Genomic DNA, 23,296 nt, shown 5'->3' with positions numbered 1-23,296 from the left:
ATCATCATCATCGTCGTCGTCGTCGTCGTCGTCATCATCATCATCATCATCATCATCATCATCATCATCATCATCATCATCAGACCTTATGGTCCGTTGCGGCTTCAACTTTATTTCATCTAAATCAGGCCTGCACAAGGTTTGCGCTCTCCGAGTCGGCTCACAGCTCGAGAGCGGAATGCAGATATTGGCTGCGCTCTGTATAAGGGTGGACTGGAAGAAGGGGTGACCTCATACAAAATGTACACAAATGTACTAGTACGAGTGTTCATGAAATGAATTCCCGTTCAGCGTTTACAAAACTATCTTGGACTATTATTAATTAATAAAGAAATATTTATTTTACAGAAATAATAGAAACTCTATAGCTATTTAAATATACAATATCATTTTGTTATATGTTTATTTATCAGTACATCAAAACGGGGTTTTATGCTATTGACAGCTGAAAGGAACAGTACTCATCGTAATGAAACATCAGTTAAATTCATTTTGAATTCGATTAATATTTGCACATTATCGTTTAACATGGCTTTGTCACGAGCAGTTTCTATCGTTGGAAGGTGAGCCATATTATCTTCCTGAAACTGACTTATGTACAATGTAAGTTTACGACTGAAATCCCGTATATATTCAACATATCAACAATGAGCTGGCCTTTTCCCTGAAGAGAGATATTTAAATTGTTGAAAATTAATAAATTCTAACGTACCCTACCTCATGTAATAGTGCAACTTTCAACTTCTGAAACATTTTACTGTGTTCTTTACCAACGAAACCATCTTATCTCTATGTGTGGACTAGCAATGACGCATTATATTAGTCTGTATTTTCCTCTTTCTTTCAAACTTTTGTGGCAGATAAGTATTGACTGCAGCTACTGTAAAAAATAAATATTTTCTCATGTAATATTGAAAGAATTTTGCCTGATGATCAATCACTTTTCCGTCTTTTAGATTCCTCCATTATGTAGCCGTAGATAGGCAAAATGAAATAGCTACTGATAATACACACTACACCAGATAGCTGCGTGGACTATCCTCTACCTATATCAGACCTACGTCATTCCGACGTACCTTTCCGGCGAGCTGTTAGACGGCTCTCCCGCTGGCCGCGCTCAATGAGCGCCGTTTGTGCAGGCCTGATCTAAATTGATCTTGCCTCAACTTCACACTTGGTGCTTTATCCTCCACCAACCGAAGTATTCATATATATTCATGATATTGACGTTGATAGTTCCGTATTACCTCAACGAGATTAAATAATTATAGTTGGGCTCTTATCTCTTATTGGGGATTCTGTCATGTAGGTGCTTCTCAGCTATAGCTAGCAAGAATCTCACTTTTACTATTGGTTCGGTGCATAAGTTCGTAGCGTTTTTCGTTGCTATGGTAGCTGTGTTACTATAGTAATATTAAATGAATGAAAGTACAGAAAAACGCTACGAACTTATGCACAAATCCAGTATTTCATTCCTTCAAGATAATTTCTAAACTGGAGAATTAGCTATGGTAGCTTTCAACCTTGCCGTTACGGTTACGACAAAATGGATCTAAATTCACAATGTCGCCAACATAAAAGCATGACGTTGGCCTTTGGAGTCGTTAGAAGGAGACATTTTTTTTCTCTACCTCCTTCGTTCTGAACATTACTGAGAGACAGCACCACTGTTAGCTACAAGGTTAGATAGGGGTTTGATCAGGAGATACATATTTTAGTCTAAATTAGACACACGGACAGTGATAAGGGCTTATTAATATTTTGAAATAAACCTATTACTCTCATTAGGATTATGTTCTTCTTTAAAAGTCATTAGAATTATGTTGTTCCTTTTCAATATTTTCAAATGTATTGACGTTATAATTAGGTACTGTTATTTCTTTTATTAACAAAGAATCTTGTATTCGACTATGTTTTACTCTCCCCCCGGCGTGTATTTTCGTAATTATTGCGAGTAGATTACGTAGCTTAAATGAGGGGACAGCTAAATGACATGAAGATATAGAATGTGACAAAGGTTAAGTTAGGTTAGTTGAGGGGATAGCTAAGTGACAGGAGATTTATTTTAATATAGACTTCATTTATATATTATGTATTACAAATGCTGTAATATTTTATGTGGTTGACAAAACTTATTAATTTAAATATAATATTTCATTTCATTGTCCATGTACTAATTTAAATTATATCACATTGTACTTAATTTGTAACTTTAAGCATAAACTGTTTCATTTACATATTACTCGTATGTAATACAAAAAAGTTATATGACGAAGTAGGCCTGTTGTCTCTAGACCAAAAATAAAACGTCAACGCGGTCATAATTACGTAGTTCAGGCTTTGGCGAACATTAACCGCAAATTTACTTTCGTTCATTTCAATGATATTCTCTGAACCACACTTTTTTCCCTTTATTTCCTTGTGATAACCAACTAAAGATCTTACTACATTTGCATTTCCTTTCAGTGTATTCAAAACACCGCCGTTATATTCCGTAAATCTTGCACGTGACAAGTAGAGTCAGTTATTTAAGAATACAGTCGCGAATTTTACTACTACCATTTCGGGTACGGCCAGCGTAGTCGGCATTGCTCTATCGTGCGCATTATCCAGTTGTTGCTAAAATTGTTTTGTTAGACAGCCATATTTCGAAGTTGGATAGTTACAACCGTCATCACTGTATAAAACTTCGTCATATTTCTGTGCGAGTTTATTAATTAATGTTCGTTTGATTGTTCTGTAGATCTATCTGAAAATCGAAATATTTGAAGTTTAGTATGTTACATCTCACTTAACATATTGTTTGAAATTGAACTGTAAACTGTAAACTGACTTATTTCAAATTCATAGAATGATTATAAGTTAGAAGGTTTCTTTAAATGTTCCACATAGAAGACATATGGTGGAAGACATTTTCTCCAGAGTTTTCGGACCGTGTATGAGACCGGTTCCCACTCGGCACCAACAACAGTGAGTAGCAAAATACAGTTTCGCAAGTCAGCTATACTGGCTGGGGTGTGAGATCATCATGCTAATAATACGTTACCCCCGCACCGGTTGGATGATCGTTCACTTCTGCTGAGACACGAGGACGTGAGGCCAGCAGTTGGGTAGTCGGCTTGGGCCCTATATGGGCTGTAGCGCTCAGGATTATTAATTTCTGCATTTAATGTACATATTCATAGTTTTGTCTCATAAAATTCCATATTAACACGCAGCAGTTGATTTTTTGGTATCGTCATTAGATTACCTTCATGCTGTTGTTCTTTAGCGCTAGTATATTGTTAAGATTAATACACAATGAATACACAAGCACAGTGAAAACCTAAACTATATATAACTGATAAAGTGCCGCAAATTAACAAACGTTTCAGCCACCGGCAAAGCTCGGTAGGCTGAGGCGCTTGCCACTCGATCCTGAGTTGCGCTCGGACGTAGGTTCGATTTCCGCTTGGACTGATTAACTAGTTGGGTTTTTTTCCGAGGTTTTCCCCAACCGAAAATAAAATATCAGGTAATCTTCGGGTTCATCTCGCTACCACCAATCACATGGACGTTAAATAACCTAGTAGTTGATATAGCGTCGTTAAATAACCAACTAAAAATCAAAGTTTTCTCTCAATGTATATGATTATAGCTACTTCATTTCTTATCGAAGTGAAATGGAAGTTAGGTCTTTTTTCTCCTTAAATATGGAGACTTAAAATGGTCTAAATGCACTGAGGTCCGAAGAATTTGCTTATTATTCGCTTCATGTACTCGGACTATAAAATCAGCCTAGAGATATGTATGAATATAAACGTATTTGTCTAGTCAACTTAGTTCACTTTACATGTAAGAAAATAAAACAGTTTCCAAATTGTATGATCCTACTGTCCGTTACTCAGGAGAAGACGAGCGGAAGGAATGTGACCTTCTTGACTATCGCTGTTGATTATTATAAACATCGCTCAGATAAGCATCCCAGTAGCCAGGTTATTACTCGTGCAGGAAACATGAGTAACAATGCATATGGAAATTAAAGCTAAGTTGAACAGAAGGAGACCTAATGTTTCCGCTTACTCCAGTACAAATATTGCACGTATTGTCGTACGTCATCTGTTCACATCCCTTCCTCCTCAGTCCGCTCTCGTCTTCTCCTGAGTCACCGACAGTAGCTCCATTCACTACCAGAATTTGTGAAAAAGTTTCTTCTTCCTACCACATCGTCCTCTATGAGCTAGCTAGGTGTCTTTTTGAAGCAACGGCGACTTGTTAGTATCCTTTTATCATCCTTAATAATTTTTATTTAGTAATAGAAGGCGTGATTCCTCGAGCTTAGTTAATGGTAGATGCTGTAAATAATAGTGCATACTTATAAGTTATGTCGTTCCTTTAAGTTGTGTCTAATGAGAAACAAAGAGTTGATATGGAGATAATGGAGGAGCAGTGAAACAAGAATGGAAGAGGAAGTCAAAGTACTCTGTCCTACAAATTCCACAGATCAAGAATTAAAATCAGATACCTTCCATGATAGACTCTCAACTAAATAGCTGTGCCACTTTTGGGTCTTCATGATTTCAGTTAGATGAAGAACTGGTGGCGATTTTTGCTCAGTATATCAGTTCCTCCTTTCTTCAAGTATAATTATTTTTCCGTAATATCCTACATAATTACATATAAGTAGGAACTAGTATCTTGGGCTTATCATAGTTATATGTCCACCTCTCCTTGCCATTTTCGTAATCTCGTAGAATGCTAAATGATATTAAAGTCTTTGAATAGAAAGCATGTGAATTTCAAATGTTCTTTTTCGGAATTGCAAGCAAGGATACGTAAGTACAATCTTCAACATGTCCTGTCTCTCTAACTGGATTAATGCAAAGTTTATTCTTTTTTCCTTGCCATATTACTTACTGTTATTATGCATTTGTTTCAACCGTTTCTTTGTACTTTCTGCTTTGCGGTGTTGAGGTTCTCATGTTTCATTTAACTTTGCTTGCTAGACACTCGTTGAGATACTTCGTCTCGTGCAGCCAACATGATCCCGGGCTTCAGTTAAATACAACGCGAGGCATACAGTTCACAACGAATAATTATTGTCATGAAGAAGGAGGAGTACATTACTATGCTAACCCTCGGCTAGGTGCATTTTTACCTACACCAAATGACTGTGTTGAGGTATGCTGTGGATTCAGGTTTCATACTGACAGTCCTACTTGTCCCTAGACACGTGATCGAAGAAATCTGTGAATATAATGAAATGGTGTTAATGCCTAACAGGAGGAAAACTGAATAATCCTTAAAAAAAAAAAAAACAGAACTGCAAGTATCACTACGAATTTTCAATGAAAAATCCTAGGCCTACCAGGTACTCCAGCTTCGACCACCTTTGCGACAGGCTAATTGTCTAGACTAGATCACACAGGTACTGAAGATTCGATAACAAACGGAAGAATATTTTTACTACGAATGAAACTTACAAGCATCTAATGCAGCGGTTTGCAAGTGTAGTACATTTAGAACTTGTAGAACACGACTTCTCAACCCTCGCCCTTTAACTCACATGTACCGGCAAGGTTTGTTGATAAGCTTCAATGCACTCACTCATGTAGTTACCAGCGACGGCTTAATAAGAATATAAAGAAAGAATGTCTCTTTCAAAGAAAGTAAATGAACCGAAGAAGGCAAGGATACATTTCCATAAGAAATAGGAAGAACAAGGTTTTTTATGAGAAAGGAAAGAATTTTAGATCTTTCTTATTCTAAAAGCTGTTACTAGCTTCCTAAAATGAGAAATGTGCAGCGGCATTATGAAAATGTGCATCGTGAACATAACTATATCAAAGGTTAAGTGTTTATTTTTTTATTAATTAACATATAATTTTCCTTTTCTTAAACACGCAGCTCTTTCCTTTCTTATTATAAAAATAATTCTTATAATATATATACAGTGCGATCAGTTTTGCTTTCCGCCGGTGTGTTTTGCCTATGGGCGAGCGCGCCACTCGTTAGCCGGGTCTCGTTGATTAGCGACCAACATACAACAATACACAAACAAATTTAAGAGGCTAATCACTTACCAAATTATCAAATGAGGTGTTGAAACTGCCCGCCTTCATTCTCCACATATTTTTCGCATCTCTTTAGGAAATTATTCATCACTCGCTGCAGTTCATTTTGAGAAATCCGGACAGTTTCCTGACGAATATTATCTTTGAGTTCTTGTATAGCGTGTGTGTATGGTGTATGAGATATTTTCTAGGAGAATTTTCTAAACGATTACGAATGTCATGTAATCTTTCTTCGGTGAGAACCCTACGCTGCTTTTTGGTTTCTTAGGGTACGCACACAAAGGAAGCAGGTTTCCTGCTTTCAGGTTGCCGGCGCCGGCACGCGCTTACCAGCGCCAAGAAGTATTACGTGTTAGCTAATGAGGTCCGAACAGAAAGGAAGCAGGTTCGTACTTGTCAACGCGTGCAACAAGCGCCCACAAGTTTCCGGAAAGGTACGCACACAAAGAACGCTGGTTTCCCGCTTTCAGGTTGCCGGCGCCGACACGCGCTTACCCGCGCCAAGAAGTTCTGCATTTAACTAATGAGGTCCGAACAGAAAGGATACAGGTTCGTATTTGTCAACGCGTGCAACAAGCGCCTACAAGTTTACCGGAATGAATCTTTAATTCCTGCTCGCTGGTTGTTGACGCCTGTATTCTGTATTATCGATGCACAGTAGAAAGTAAAATGATGCATTAATTGCTGCTGTTTATAACAAACCTGCGGTATGGGATAAAAAAAGACAAGACAGTATCGTAGCAAAAGGAATGTAGTAATTGTTTAGTCAACTGTCCGAAGACAGGTCTGAACCTCACAATTGATACAAAAAGCATCATTTATGAGGAAACTAGACCAGGACATAATGGGGTAGAGTGGCCAGTTCCTTTCCCCTTCCATTGCATACATCGCCGATTAGTGAAGAATAAAGTTGTTGGAAAGGGATAAGTGCAGAAATGAAGCAGGAAGGCAAGTAAAATATCTCAAAATAAGAATAGAAAATGTTTCACAATAATTGAGGGGTTTCTAGATTAAACATCACGTCACAAAAATTTATTTTTAAAAGGTTTATATGTTCCTAATGGGGAAATTAGATTAAGCAGACTATTAGAAACCTTTAAATGGGGAATTTCTTAAAAATATTTTACAAACATTTCTTTTCTATAGGTAAGATGAGATTACGTTTTTAAAATGTTTTCTGAAAAATCTTATCGATTAATTTGATAACTTTTATCTTCCAACACTTCGGTTGTTGATCTGATTGCTTACGAAATGCTACATTAGAGCTAATTAATTCTCACTTGTAGTACTCTTCTTAGAAACAAAGCTGAGGGTGATGTGGAAGTATAGGCTACTATAAGAGATTAGTTTGCAGTCCATTAGTGTAATATGTTTCTAGTCAGCGATATATGCAAAGGATGGGAAAACAAACTGTCCACCCTACCCCTTTATCGTCTAGCTTAGTTGCCTCATGAGTGATACCTTATTGGTGTTACTTAATGAGGTTTATATCTGTCTTCGGACAGTTAATTAAACAATAAACAATTTGCCGTCAAACGTGGGAAAATTCCACCTTCTCGATATGGAGATCTTGGTAACTGCAGCGATCACACAGTAAAATGATCACATTTTTGAAGCTATGGAGTTCCTTAACATGTAGTGAAGCCCAGGGAATTTGAGCAAAGTGTCTGCAGCTCCTGGTAATCCAGACGAGACACAATTCTCGGCAGCGATTGAATTCGACGACCATCGTAGTGCAACACCATCCTCACCCTCACCGAATAGAGAGGATATTAATGACATTAAGCCCTAATTTTTCCCACAGAATGATGACTAGATCTCGGATTTTTAGGCATTTAAAAACTGACTTTTAGGCACCTAAAATAGGTCCTGAATTTATCAAATTAGGCACTAAAAACATGGATTTAGGCAACTAAAAATACAACTTCAAGTAGTTAAAATTACTATTTTTATGCAGCTAAAATTACTATTTTATGCAACTAAAATGTAATTTCTAGCCACACGAACTACAGTAAACTATAAAAATGCAATTAATTAGTGAGTATTGAATATTACGGTATACAGTGACAAAACAGTAAGAAAAATATTGCGGTTAGAAACTTCATTTCTGTTAAGTCTTAAATTCTGAATACCGGTACATAATTTTTAAATAATTCATCAGCCTCAGTGCTCTAAGGCTGCTAATACATAAGTGTTTATATTACAATTAAATTAATTAATTTACCAATGAATTTACAGTTAACACATTATTCATAATTGGCATTTCAATACATAACTACGTTTTTCTCTAATTTTCTATCGTCGACCTTTGCCTTTTCTTATACAGAACCATTTATAATGGAAAAAATGCTTCTCAATGATACTGAAGCAATGGATACCTATTTAAATCTAGCAATATTTACCATGCTGATTTCTTTAGGGGGAACTACGTACACCCTCCCTATTCTTCACATTTCTACTGTCTGTTCAAGTGCTCAACAAAACCAGTCCTTCCAGGAATTTCTTCTTTCCTACAACTAAACTGTTACAGGATACTTGTACCATACGCACCCCATGACATTCAAAACTTTCTCTTTCATGCTACACGAAAATTAAAAAATGTATAGGCCTACGTAACAAAGAGAAATGGAAAATTTTACGCTCTAAAATCTTAAAAATAGGCATTTTTAAGAACCATAAAACCACTTTCAAATATTCATATTGTATATAAGATATTTAACTAGTTTTGATTTATCTCTACAAATAAAAATAGGTATTTAACCTAAAATCCGAGATCTAACGATAACCCACGGCCCCTGATATTAGGCCTACTACAACGTTTTTGGAATCCTCTTGTGTATCTGTTACAGAAAAAAAAAGACGTAGGCCAACAGATGTATTAAATGATTCTTGCTACATATTGAAAGGCAGAAGCTTCAATATTTACAAAAGAAAACAAGTAAAAAGCGTTTTTTTAGTTGGTTATTTAACGACGCTGTATCAACTACGAGGTTATTTAGCGTCGATGAGATGGTATTTGGCGAGATGGGGCTGAGGATTCGCCATAGATACCTGGCATTCACCTTACGGTTGGGGAAAACCTCGGAAAAACCCAACCAGGTAATCAGCCCAAGCGGGGATCGAACCCGCGCCCGAGCGCAACTTCAGACCGGCAGGCAAGCGCCTTGACCGACTGAGCCACGCCGGTGGCAGTAGAAAACGTGATCAAGAACGTGAGGAGATGAACATCTACACTTTTTAAAAAAATCTACTACCATAGATATCAATTACACCAGTTTTTGGTTAAAAGATGTTCCACTGCATTAAAAATGTAATAAAATGTGTCCAAAGTGATTCTGGTATACTGAAGAAATGTATCTTCGTCTGCATTCAGCTCACTAAAGAAGTGATGTTATTCACAACACCTTTTTTTTTTTACAAAGATTTATTGATGAATACAAATTGCTTTTCTTGTCTCTCTTAATACATCTATATGAAACTATCAAAATATAGAAGAAAGTCTTCATCAGACGAGCCAGTCATCGTGGAAGCAACTGGCAGGTTTTACCGCTTTAACACGCGTTCTCTGTGTCCACCATTCAGAGTCGACAGGCGCAGGCAATCGGCGCTGGCAGCCAGCGAGCAGGTTACCAGCGTTTGCATGCTTCCTTTGTGTGTGTACTCTATGGCTGGACACTTCCAGTATCCTGAAATTTATGATAAAGTTTATGGACTGTTTTACGATCTGGAGCGTCTCCATTACTTTATAGCCTACATTTTGCTCTTACTGTTATTACGATTGTTATTATTAATGTTATTATTCCATTATTTTCTGTATTGCTATTATGTATTTTATATATTTTTATACTGTTTGAGTGGAAGACAATGCCTTAAGGCCTTAACTCTGCCAGTAAAAGTAAATCAATTGAATAATGAATAAATAATTTGAATTGTAGGAAAGATAATCGTAATATTATTCTTTATCATTAGAATGAAATATGAACAGTCTGCGGGGTCTAGTTTAGACTCATGAATAGAACATCAACTGCATCACAAACAAGATGCAAGTGTTCCCTAATATTACCTGTGTTGTGCGCGAAAAATGACGTCACATCAGTATAGTCTGTGAATAACTAACCTTATCTCTGTACATCCTGGGCTGGAATACGATCCTAGTCATGATAATGTTTAGGCCTATATGTTTGTTTATTTTTAGATGCTACTTATCGTGAAAGGCATGGTTTAATATCGCCGAGTTGGACAGGCATCATTCGTCAGTATTGAGGTATGAGCACAGTCTAGTATATACAGTCACGAAGCTCAATAAGTAGGAAGTATGGATCCATAGATAGTTGCTAACCACTAGGATCACTACTATCGCCTCATCACAGACAATGCGAAATAGTACCGACACAGTCTATTGTTCCTAGTACCCTCAACAACTCAAGCTTCGTGACTGTATATATTAGAGTAGACTGTGGTATGAGTCTGGAGACTGAAGTGAAGATGGTCGTCAATCGTCAGTAGACGTTCTTACATTGCACAGAATCAATGTCATACTTTACCTCAAGAAGATCTTTAATTTGTATTTGGAATTTGGGGTTTGGAAGCATATACTGTAATACAAAATAAGGGTGAGCATTTTACCCATTTACGAAGCACGAAGAAACGAACCCCGTTTGTACCGGTTTACATGGTCTGCTTTCTTGAAGTATGATTACTTGGTATGTGGCGTGATAATATTATTGTGTAGAGCAATCAAGAATAGTTTGGTTCTATACACAGAGAGTACGTAGATGTCAGACGCCTGTTAACATGGCTGATGTTATTCCAAATACAATCAAATGTAACGAACGAGCTGTAATTAAATTCTTAACAGCAGAAAACTCTGAATCACTTAACATTACCAATTTGTTCTATGTGACTTACCTGTTCGGAACCTTAAACGAAGCTCTAAAGGGGCACAATTCCTCAAAGACGATGAAATGAAGGCCACAGTGCTGAAAAAGCAGTCAAGATCTTTTGTCGCTGAACCTCCCCACACAATGCGAAACTCTGTGAGTGCATTTCGAGACTCCTTCTAAGGAAGCCTACTAGATTAACGTATCCTTAAGCAATTGAATCTGTTTTTGAGAGATCCCATAAGTTGAATTTTAACAAAATTGAGTTTATTGCTAATTCCTGTTCTATAGAGATAGATATACCATTTTGTGGAAAAAGTACCACAAGTTAATCGGTATTTCTGTTGTGACTTGTGGCTTGAAAATTAGGTTTCGTGGAGAAGGCCCATAAGTCAGTGACAAGGCTGACACAGAATGAACAGATCTATAACCTAAGCTGTTCTGTGTGGTAAATTAATTATTTTGTGTCTGAATTTTGGATTTGTTAGAATAATGTTGTTGTCTTTTTGTAATGTATTATTTTATTAGTTTATTTCATGCAGAACTTTATTGTTAAATGTCCTTAGTGATATTTCATACAGGTTAAAATAACAGTTGTCCACATGAAGCAAAACTTAAAGACCTCGGGGATAAATAGTGATAACCCTCAAAATTGAAATTGACAGTATTTTGGTTGTTAGCAGCTTATAAGCCAAATTAGCTTTGATTTGGTTACATAATTATATAAATATGTTAGAAATGATTGGATTATGCTGGTTGAAAAATATGGCAATTTTCTTGTGTTTGCAGTAAAATTAAAATGTATACAGTTTGTATAAAATGCATGTAGGTTATCATTATTTACACCCAAAGTCTTCAATTCTTCAATTATGAAATCAGTTTCTAAAGATTGGTTTTGAGAAACAAATTCGTATTATTTTTAATCAAATTTACAATTTTTTATGAAATAAAGAGATTGTTTTGTTAAATCTTTATCAGATTTTGAGAAACCCCATAGGCTAAGTCAAACATTTTCAAACATGAATATTGAGTCACATTCTATTTAAAAAAATATTATTTTGCATAGAGAAACATTCGTTATGTTTTTACCAACATTTCTCATTTTAAATATTCCAGTTCTTAACTCATGCATTCTTTTAAGCATTTTTGTGCTTTCCCAAAACTTTGTATTTCGTGACTTAAGGATTTTCTCAAAAAGCGATTCAATTATCTTTCTATATGTGTCATAATTTTGATGTATTTTGAGAAATATATTTATAAAGCGCTTGAATGTGTTCAATTGAATCAAACTTGATGCTTAGTAGCAGGAATATGACTAAGGAAAGGAACGGGACTGAATTACAAAATATTTAGAGATAAGGTTTTATTTTTGAAATTAAAATGTAGGAAAGATTTGTCGTTATTTAATTTTATTCTCCAAGCATTATCATACTGATATAATTGATAGGAACTATTGAAAAGAAACTATTGGGAAGTTTCCTATCGTGTGTAATGTTTCAGAGTTCGTGTCATTGCTAGTCTTCAACTTATTAGCCTAACGTACGAGTACCCTCTCTTATATTTTATTTTACTGTCTCTAGAGATAACTTCGACAGAATTTGTGACCTGTTGTAATTGATTGTTTATAAAAGTTTGAATTTCAAATATAATTTTCATGTTGAAATTGGTCATTTCGTAATTTAGTACCGACTTCGGTATGTGTTAAGTACACTTGTCAGATGCCATTCTCACGAGTCAGTATAAACTACCAGGTATATTCGTTTGTGATTTATAACTTTTAAAGTATAAATAAATTAGTTTCATTGCAAAAATAGTATTAAAATAAAAATACAAATTTAAACGTCACTAGAGAACGGTTATATAATAGATTATTTATCAATTTGTCTATCACAGATTTTGTAGAAAACTATTTTAGTTCATTTGCGTAAGTATAACGCAGTAAATGTAACGGGATAAACTGTAAGAGTAGAAATAGGAAAGATGTAGGAGATACTGTGTCATATACTTCATTAATACAATACTTACTTACTTACTGGCTTTTAAGGAACCCGGAGGTTCATTGCCACCCTCACATAAGCCCGCCATCAGTTCCTATCCTGAGCAAGATTAATCCATTCTCTATCATCATATCCCACCTCCCTCAAATCCATTTTAATATTATCTTCCCATCTACGTCTCGGCCTCCCTAAAGGTCTTTTTCCCTCCGGCCTCCCAACTAACACTCTATATGCATTTCTGGATTCGCCCATACGTGCTACATGCCCTGCCCATCTCAAACGTCTGGATTTAATGTTCCTAATTATGTCAGGTGAAGAATACAATGCGTGCAGTTCTGTGTTGTGTAACTATCTCCATTCTCCTGTAACTTCATCCCTCTTAGCCCCAAATTAATGCAATACATTTAGGTAAATTGAAATATGGAATGTTGTAGGTGGGTGAATAAGAAACACCTTGTGAGATATTCGAAAACATAAACATTTATTTCAGGAGATTCTTGGGCAATTGCAAATTGACTGCGAGCTGATTAGTTTGGGAATGCATCTTTATTTATAACATGGAAATTTGTACGACGATCTATGCAACGTTTGATTTTACATATTTGCATTGTACACTTGGACGTTCCATTGACTCAACAACATCTTCATGTAACAGAATTGAACCACATGTAGGCCAAAGAGAGCTGTAAGTTAAAACACATTTCAGTTTATCTAATTTTAAGTAATGCTAAAGATACAACAAGTCACTCAAGTAGGATACACATTTTCCTGTGAGGAAACCCAACATTGACCATATTTGTGTTCAGTACTCAAATAGTCTGATTTTTAGATAAATTAAATTTAGTACAAAACACTTTATACATAATATTCCTTTATTACATATGACAAGTATAAGGCCCATATTTTTCTCTTAAAATGAAGGAAGACAATATAATGATATGACGACAAACTGTTTGTAAGAGCGATGTGCTCTGCTCTTCATCATGCCGATTTTGCATTAATCACGTGATAGCCTACAAATAGGCCTCCCGGGATTTCTGCTTCGTAATTTGGTAGAGGTAAAATTGTTTAAATTGTTGTAATTTTGTGCATTTGTTTCAGGAATGTACGTTGTTAAAAGTAAGGTTAGCATTTCGAAAATTGTTTTGCAATATTCTTCTCTTTATATCTCTTCCATTTTTTAAAGACAGTTACGGCTTCCGATAATGAATTTCTTGATATTGCAATAACATAAGTATCATTGTGATATTTCACTATATTTTGCAACATATTTTCTTCTTAGCTGTTGGTTGTAAGTACCAATAAAATGTCCATAACTCGTAACTCAATACTGCACAATAATGAAGTTACCTCAAACGAAGGACATATACTAGATTTCAATGTATCTTAACCGTAAACCTGTCAAAATTAATATATTTGTGATGTCTTTGTTTTATTTTAAGTGGAGATCAGTATCCTTATATTTTGTCGTATGAAGTTACGAAATAGGAATACTTATTTAACTGAATTGTGTTAGAAATGCAGGACATCGGTGACATTATCAGGTCAAGTATCAGGCTCCATCTTTCGGGAAAATGCATTGAGCTTTTTACTGGGGATGTTGACCCTACAGCTTAAGTTGCTTTCGTACGGTCAAGGGGTTTAGGCGAGGCTACTCTTTGTTAGATGAGAATCCTGTGTTATTGCCGAAATTTTAATGTTTTCCAAGAGAGAGAGAGAGAGAGAGAAAAAAAGGCAAAGTTTTGGAGTAAAATTGTCCAACTCATTCAATCAAAGTTCACACTCACACGTGTCTCGGTGTATAACCCTTGCGCTTAATTCTACCCTTATAGTGATAACTGTACAGTTCATATGCTTTTATTATCTAAACAGTATTACATGTTCTCAATTATACAATTTGTTGTGATAAGAGAATCCAGATTTGTTTTAAAATATAAGCTTGTAAATTTATTCAGATAAAAATATGTGGTGCCCACGTTGTGGACGCCTAGTCGCAGAATTCTCATGTACAAGGTCTCGTCTTAGTGGTTCTCCTTGTCGTAGTAGCGGGCGAGCAGCAGGGGCGCGTTCCTCTTCACGAAGCTGCCGAAGCCTACGCGGTCGATCTCGTCGAAGTTCTTCTTTACGAAGCTGTCGAATCCGGAACGGTCGATCTCGTCGAAATTCTTTTTAACAAAGCTGTTAAATCCTGATCGGTCAATTTCATCGAAGTTTCTCTTCTGGTTTCCGAAAGTCACGCCACTGAAATTATAAGAGACACACAAGTTGAAGAAAAACAGAGTATAGTCCGGGTCAGCTTACTTCATACCCTAAGGGTGGAACCTAACCATTCCCCCCCCCCCCATTACTACATATGCTAGTGGATTATGGTGATTTTCTAATTTGCAGGTTGAATTTTCTTTTGCCAACTTCGTTTCGAATTTCGATACTGACAAACACTACAAATGGTAGTGATTTTGTAACTGGTATGTTGGCAGCCTAGACAAATATCGATAATATTTGTCGGTACTGGAGTTCCATGAAATTAAAATTGTACTAGATTTCTGAGCCGGTTACTGGAAGCTAGAGAAATAATTTGATATACTAATAATTAATATCAGTATTAATATTAATACATAATAGTTATTTTATGTGTTGCGTTGTGATTCTAACTCAAGACTATAGTCAGGTAAGTTTTCGGAGTTAGAACTAATAATTTCATGTGGTCAAACAGAATACATTTTTAGGTTAGATCTTGTGAGTCAGTTGTCTAGTCAAAACAGAATTTCGTATTTGTAGACAAAATACTTGAGATGTTGACACCTTTCTCATATAGTTTGCCTACGAAAATATGTTACAAATTGTTGAATTGTTTAGAATAACCTTCCAAAATAAAGTAAGGTAAGTAAATAAGTTATTTAGTACGTAGGATCGTGAGATATCTGGTAACAGTTGGCAACACTGACAAGACGGCAATATTTGCTGTTTAGGAACTATTCTTATGTAACCCTCACTATATAAAAGAAAGAGATGAAAATACTAGTGCAAGCAGTATTTGCGACATAACGAACTGCATACATGATAAACTAGATTAATTCTAAGTCAAATTGTAAATCGCGCCCAAAGAATGCGTTCTGATTGATTGTACATAAATGAAATTAGATTTTGCTATTTTATTACTTCAGAATTGCTTATACTATCAACTACGCGTTTTCCCTACATATTCATAAGGTAAATGAAGATATTTATATTTTCTCATCGAAGTTGCCTTCCTCACTCAGTGCCTCCTGGTCCTTGACGGCTGTCTTCACATCATCACTGTAGCATTTGTACTCCGCTAAAGATCTCTTCAGTGAGAAAAAGCACTACTCTCTGGGCTAAGGTCGCGTCAATAATGATGTGAAATCAGCAGTGAAGGTTTGAGTGGAACGTCAATAGCAGACTGATTCGATGGAGGGATGCAGAAACTTGTGCCTTGATACGACAAATGTCTTACTTTAAGAATAAATATGTGAAAAACAGCCGATATATTGCGTAATCTTGTCATAATTTAATAATACTGAAAATGTTGCACTTTAATTAATTTACAATCAATTCGACATTACTTGCTTGACGCGCTTATTAACTATCTCTGCTGACTGAATATAGCTTATCTTTAATGCAAAACATCACTGAAATAACTTGAGACACAATAAATAGTTTCCTCTTCATTATTTCAAATGATGAAGTTTACATGAACACATTCCAATCAATTTTGTAGTGATTTTTAAACTTTAAGCATTTGTTTAACTTTTTAGATTTGTGTTAGTTTTTAAAAGTAAATTGTTATTCAAAACTAAACACTAATGGAAACATAAATATTTTCAGTAACCTGTTTTGTTGTTACAAATGGGATATATCGGATACACTTTATTATGACTCAGCATGATGATCTCAAATACATTATAAGTTTATGCCTACTCGTTTTTTTCGGTTAGAAATTCTGATATTTCGTACGATTCCTTCTCGGGTAAAATACCGGTAACTTGATAGCTACTTTATTCTCTTCACCCCACACGTTTTTAATCAATCTTGACCTTTGCTTTTCACATATCCTTTCTGACTTAGGAAACGTGTTATTCTTGCAATGATGAATATGTGATACGTATCTGAATTATTTCTTTCGATGTGATAACACAATATTACAATATTTTTCACTTGCTATGAGATATTTAGAATTTAACGGAAATTCACTAAAAGAGAGACAATCTGTGGAAGGGTTAATTTTTAGTCCATGCTAACTTATCTTACATTTTGTATGGATTTTCTAAAGTTCCTAACTTTTCATCAAAATTCATTGAGTGTAGTGTAGACCAAGACCATCTCCAATACTCAGGCCATAAAACAGAAATATAGATGGCTGCCGCTGCGGTCCAACTATTTCCATATATATATATATATATATATATATATATATATATATATATATATACACACACACACACACACACACACACACACACACAGGGACATCATTTTATTTTTACTTCAATTTTTATTGTGCCTGAGTTTTTGAATGTACTTCACTCCCACCCCTTCAACCGTCTTCCACACAGATCCAAGACCGCATATACAGTCATAGTAGCCACAGTACGTTCCAAAAATATGTTCGCATTTTCCAGTGACGAAAGAGCTTTGAATATTGAATCATTTTCGCACAGGTACTGTCGTCCATTTGCCTACGTCGTATCCCGGTTTCCCCAACCAGCTTTTATATTCGCCAACTAGTGACTGGGCTGTCTTAGCCCTTTTCTGAGAACATTAATTTCTGTTAGGAATTGGACGTCTACGTAATATTATACAACTGTTTAAAATAACTTAAATAAAAGGGCCTCGTTAAGTAATTAACTGTCACGTGATTTCCCTCCTTTCTACGACCCTACGACATAACCACTTGGATGAACAGTAGGTAGTATGTCTGAGTAATTTTATCTTTTCGGGCAGAAGTGAAGATTGAATTTACAGTACGTAAGGTACTCTTTTATAGAGTAGGTACAGAATTATTTCAACATGAGGTACTAGTACGAAGAACTGGTAGGCCTAATTGGAATTAAGTACAGTATGCTATAGTGCGATAATATGCACATTAGAACTGAAGCCTGTATCGAAATGTGTTTAAATATCCATATTATGATTATTTTTCAATTTAACTTCATTCTCTATAGTGTACGCTAATGTGCTGTAGACGGTATAATATATACTGCATAATGAATACGTCCACATGGACAGCTCAGTTCGTGAGTAAAAACACTCATTGTTAATACTGTACTGTATTTTGATTAAACAAAAACCTAATGAAAATGATTAAACTCAAAAGCGCAATATGTCCTAGTTTACATAAATGGATGAACTACTTTTCTTCCCTCCTGTACCTAGTAAAGTGATTTGTTTGTATATTACGTCAGTATCATCGAACTCCAGTCGTGGAAGGGGATAGCAAACGCCGTTGATCCAGAGGTATAGGCAAGTTAATATTAAAAATGTTAGTAAAAATAAAATGATGTCCCTGTATATATATATATATATATATATATATATATATATATATATATACAGTTCCGCCATATCCTTATGTCAAAATAGTTATATTTTTCGTGTTTATTAAGTTTAATTACTAAATTGTGTCTTAAATATACGTCCAGCGTTCATTTATGAGGAATGTTAGGTTCGATTTCAAAGGCGAGACAACAAGATGAGTACGGTACGAGTAGAAACACATTGCTATAATGTTATGGACACAGTGCAAACACAGCCTGAAAATAGTTTTCAATAAGTTGAAAATCATACCCTGAACTCCGCATTGCAGTAAATGCAAACGCTCACTAATAGTTGTTGGGTATATAAAAGGATAACACATACTCAAAATCAATAACACAATATTAAACAAGGTCAGCCAATACTACTACCACTGCTGCTGCTGCTACTACTATTAGATCAGCTTATATTTTATATTATTATTAATACATGGATGTTGACAACGAGGGTCCTTAGCCTAATTCGTCGTGAATTTAATTTTTTTAAAAAGACTTAGGCCTAACTCTTCATGACTTCTTTTCACTTTTTTCGATAATTGGTTTGAAATGTTTTTCCCCCGTTCAACACCTTTGTATAGTTATTAACGATGGAATTTCTTCTATACTGTCATCTTTATATTCAAGAAAATAACATAGTCACCTTAAACAACAGTCATAAATGAAGTCACGCTTCTTTCCTGAACATCACTTTGAAAATGATCAAAAGTGCTAATAATATCCCTTTTACACAGTTCCCTGAGAAATTCTTCTTCTCTCTCCATTTGTTCTCCTTTCCGTTGATCTGGAGTCTTTCTGGGCGCTAGAATGACTGACAGTACGGTATGAAGGTTGGTTAGGAAATACGGTTGTTTAGGCTTCATTGGTAAGATTCGAAATTTCCCGAAAATGCGAAAAGCATCACCAATTATGATAGGAAAAATATCTTTTCTAATAAATAATCTAGGTTCAAAATGTTTTATGTAACACTGTCATTTTAGGAGGATAGGAACTGGCCACCTTACCCCATTATCTCTTGGTCTAGTTGCGTCATAAGTGGTGCCTTGTTGGTATCATTTGTAAGGTTCAGACCTGTCTTCGGACAGTTGACTGAACAACAACAAACTGTAATTTCCTTAACTTGGAAATCGTCACGATTATGCACCTAAACCATTTGTTGCATAAAGTTGTATTTTTCGGGAACTTAAACGCTGAAATATGAGAGACAGATCCACTACTAGAATTACAGCCCGGTATACAACACGAACGGTCCATTTCACGACATAATTAACACAAGAAAACGTCATAAAATCCACTTGGTAATCATACTTGGACCATTTTGGCCACTATCGATATCTGTATTAAGGTTTGGGTATTGGAGACGGTATTGTGTAGACCCAATGTCTGTGATGCAATCTGGATAGTATGTGACGAACTAAGCGGTCTGCGCATGTCGGCACTGGCAACATCTGTGAACTACTCTCGTAGACTCGGGACGAATAAGGCAAGTTAAGGGTCCTGACATTGCACACACAAAAACAACTTATTTTAAGTGAAAGTGTTTTCAGTTTTAGAAGATTTCAAGATAATAGCTATTACTGATCTAGAATAGGAATTTCGTTTGGATATTTTAATTGGTTATTAGCGATTTCGTGGGATTATCTGCCATTTATTTTACAGTTGATGCAAATCTCAAGAAATTAATCGAGTAAACAGTCCAAAGGAGATTCGAATCGAGACCTGAGTGTATTCTCAGAGCACGAGTCCTGCTCGCTATAGTTCTACCACGCTGGTGGTTCCTAACATATTCTTTATATAGAAATTATGTAAGGAAAAGCATTAAAAACAATTGGAGAAACTTCTCATACATTCATCGATGTTATAGCATTTTATATAATGATTTTATAAAATGTTCATATGTAATACTAATGAAAAATTTAGCTCATGAATGCTACATTGGCAAACTCATTCTTACAGTTGAATAATTACATTGTAAACGAAGTAAATTCTGAGCATTGATAGTTTATTTTTTCTCGGAATCTTTCAGTGTTGGTGGAATTTGTAACTAGGATATTTGTTGTAGCTAACACACACTGGTGTCCCTTAACACAGAGAATCAGAGAAATCTGAGGTTTTCCATTGGGAAAAATAGTTTACGGTACTTGATTTGAACTTCGGAGAAATGCAGAGGCTTATGGGAGAAGACAGACAGACAGAAAAAGAAAACTTCCTCGAAATATGTCTTTGGCAGAATCATTCTCTTTTAGTTCCGTTTAAAGACAGAAAAAATATATGAAGAAAAAGGAAAAACAGATTTTACGTTGTGGTTACTGTATTGTGGAAATACACGTGAAAAGAATTAAGGAGAGAGACTATTTTAGAAATCATGTTTTATCATTTTATGTTAACGCAGTATTGGAACTGAGTTAATGTCAGCAGATTGAGAAGTTCTTGGAATTGATAAATTCGAATAAGAAATAATCACTTCTATCTTCGTTATAATTGATTGAATTATCCTGAGGCGCTATTAGTTTTCTTACGAATAGGAAACTGTATTCATGGGAATAGACTGGCTGAAGTAAAATTGACGTAACTACTCAACCTGGTTAAGGAAGCATGAGAGCTCTGCTTTCTTGTATCCATGTATTTTTGACAATTTAATAATAATAATAATAATAATAATAATAATAATAATAATAATAATAACGAAGACGCCTCAGAGCACAGGCTGAGAGAGACAGAAGAGATAGTAATATGTTTGTCATTTTAAAGCCTGTATGGGATGAAGACGGGGCTTGTACAATTAAGTAGGCCTACTTTATTGAGGCTTTTGTTGTGTGTATATTTTTGTTAATTGATATTAGAGGAATAAATTATTATAAATGAAGATATTGACAAGGATGATGACGATGATAAAATAGTAGTCATCGTCATCTTTTTTAAACAGGGTAATAGCTTGATCAGAAGGTGATATTAATAATTTACAAATAACATCTAAACTCTAACACCTGTGGTAACTCTATGCCAGGGAGCGGACTTATCCATCCGAGTACGATTTCCGGCGTTGACTGATATATACAGTGCGTCTTCGCCATCATGCCCGCGATGATTGACCTGCCGCGTGTCCGGTGGGAGGCCGCGCTTCTGCCGCTGAGATGGCAAGCGCGTTCGCGCAACTTAACTCGTTAAAACTTACAATGGAGCTTCATGCACAGTATCTGGTTCATATGATCAATATCTGACATTCTGTGATGCCGCGTGGCCATGCAGATGAAATCAAGCCTCATCATAAAAAATCGAAAGGGGGTCAAATTCTTTTTTCTGTACTTTTTCTAAAATCTGATTACAAAAATTAAGCCTGCGATTACTTAAGCTTGCGCTGTAATTCATGACATGATGGAATTCTGTATGGTTTTAGTTTCAATAATTTTGTTGCCACTCCCGCAGATGCTTTAGAAATCCCTGTCTGCTGTGCTAAACGTCTCAGAGACTTGCATGGACTATGCTCTAATGCCGCACGAATTTCATACAATTTTTCCTCCATATCTTCTTTTTCTGTCATTTACAGAACCTGTTTCATTGAATCTATTAAATAACCTTCATATTGTTTTTCTAGATGATACTACTGGCCTGTCAGGAAATTTACGTCTGAATTTTCGTCTTGTTAAAGCACATGATTTTCTGTTCTTTACGTACGTGTTGTAGGCTATAGGCTATGTAAATACTTTCCCGTACCGGTAATGAATATTTGTTTATCATGACGAAACGATCTGTTCTCCATCTCAGCTAAACGAATACTGCCAGAGGCTAAGTTATAGATAAACTGTTTTATCTATAGACGTCGTAGTGTTGATATGAATGGGATTGGTCTTGACTAGCTGCGTCAGCATACATGTCATCTTAGCGGCAGAAAAGCGGCCTCCCATCGGACACGCGGCCGGTCAATCATCGCGGGCATGATGGCGAAGACGCACTGTATGTGTAGTGTAAAAATTCCAGGAGCGGTAGTTGCCTGATGTCCCTGACTTAAGAAATTTTCTTGAAATATTATGGAAAAGACACACCTAAATCAAACTGTTTTATATATACCTACATAAAAAGATGAGCTTTCGGTTTTTTGATTATATACAATAGGAATTCTATAATTCTAAAATTAAGACATTCGACTTTATTTATAAATTGCATGGTTTGAATAGAAGTGTAGGCCTATGAGTAATTATTCACAAATTAATACAAAATAACTATGTGCAACTTTAATAATGTATAATATTATTTTTCCGTTTATGAAAATCGGCATTTAAAAGTGATATACAGTTGACTCCCGATAATTCGTAGTAATTAATACACGAACTCCCGCGAAATATTGAAAATTTATTATTATTATTATTATTATTATTATTATTATTATTATTATTATTATTATTATTTGAAGTCCATTAAAAGTTACTCTGACAGGTTTAATTACTAAAATACCCTTCAAAATCAAGTGCAAAATGTGAAACAGTGAAAAACATTTTGAAACATCGACGAAATTTCCCACGTTACAGGCTCATACATTGAATCAAAGTCGGTCTTCTCTGAACATTCTGCAATGAAATTTTGATATATTTTAGCATTATGCTATGGACGTTGTTACTGTTCGAGTCCTTGTGGGGGAAGAAATTTTCACATGAAATTTCGACAAATGTATGGGACTGCTATCCACCCAGCATCATGATGCACTTGGGAAGCTGCGATAGGTAGCGAATTCCGGTTACGAAAATCAGCTATAATGGTTGGGGGGATCATCGTACTAACCACACGATACCTCCATTCTAGTTGGGTGATCGTCAACCTCT

This window comes from Periplaneta americana, chromosome 9, assembly GCF_040183065.1.
Source record: "Periplaneta americana isolate PAMFEO1 chromosome 9, P.americana_PAMFEO1_priV1, whole genome shotgun sequence".
Taxonomy (NCBI): Eukaryota; Metazoa; Arthropoda; class Insecta; order Blattodea; family Blattidae; genus Periplaneta; species Periplaneta americana.
Note: the sequence above shows the minus strand (reverse complement) of the source record.